The sequence below is a fragment of the Chlorocebus sabaeus genome, chromosome 4 (genome assembly GCF_047675955.1).
Source record: "Chlorocebus sabaeus isolate Y175 chromosome 4, mChlSab1.0.hap1, whole genome shotgun sequence".
NCBI classification, from domain to species: domain Eukaryota; kingdom Metazoa; phylum Chordata; class Mammalia; order Primates; family Cercopithecidae; genus Chlorocebus; species Chlorocebus sabaeus.
In genome coordinates, this window is record NC_132907.1 from 93,328,534 (window position 1) to 93,329,483 (window position 950).

Below are 950 nucleotides of genomic sequence, written 5' to 3' on the forward strand. Positions count from 1 at the left end.
GTTAATACTAAATGTCAATCGGATTGAAGGATACAAAGGATTGATCCTGGGTGCATCTGTGCGGGTGTTGTCAAAGGAGATTAACATTTGAGTCAGTGGGCTGGGAAAGGCAGACCCACCGCCAATCTGGGTGGGCACAATCTAATCAGTTGCCAGTGCGGCTAGAACATAAACAGGCAGAAAAATGTGAAAAGGCGAGATGGGCCTAACCTCCCAGCCTACAACTTTCTCCTGTGCTGGCTGCTTCCTGCCCTTGAACACCAGACTCCAAGTTCTTCAGTTTCGGGACTCAGAGTGGCTCTCCTTGCTCCTCAAGCTTGCAGACGGCCTAATGTGGGACCTTGTGATCATGTGAGTTAATACTTAACTAACTCCTCTTTATATATGTATCTATCTATTGCATTAGTTCTGTCCCTCTAGAGAACCCTAATACACTGCCTTTACTCTCAGATGAGTCTTTTGGCTTATTCACTATACCCCACCCCAACAGTTTTAAATTTCTCGAAGAACTTCTGCATACGAAGGCCGCGTGCCACTGTGGACCCCACGCTGACTCCTGGAGAGTGGAGGTGGGGAGCTGTTAGGGTCGTACCCACTGGTGAAAAGATCCTTTAACAGCACCGACGTGCAAGGACTGGGCCCACTTCTCAACCTGCCACCCCCAGAGCCAGGCTCTGCTTTCCACGGCAGGAGTGGCTCCAGGTTCTGAATCTGGAGGTAAGGCCTAGCAGATGGCGCAGTGACCAGAACCTGCCTATGCCTCGGCCTTGGCGATCCTCCTCCTGAATCTGCACCTGGGTCGCTGGCACCTTGCCAGCTTCTTCTGGAGATGCAGTTACACCATAAGGTCCTCACAGCATAAATCAGGCTTAAAGTTAAGTAATCATGTGAGTAATCTTTAGTAAAATTAAAAGCACTTGGAAGAGATACTTAGAATCAAAACAAGAAAA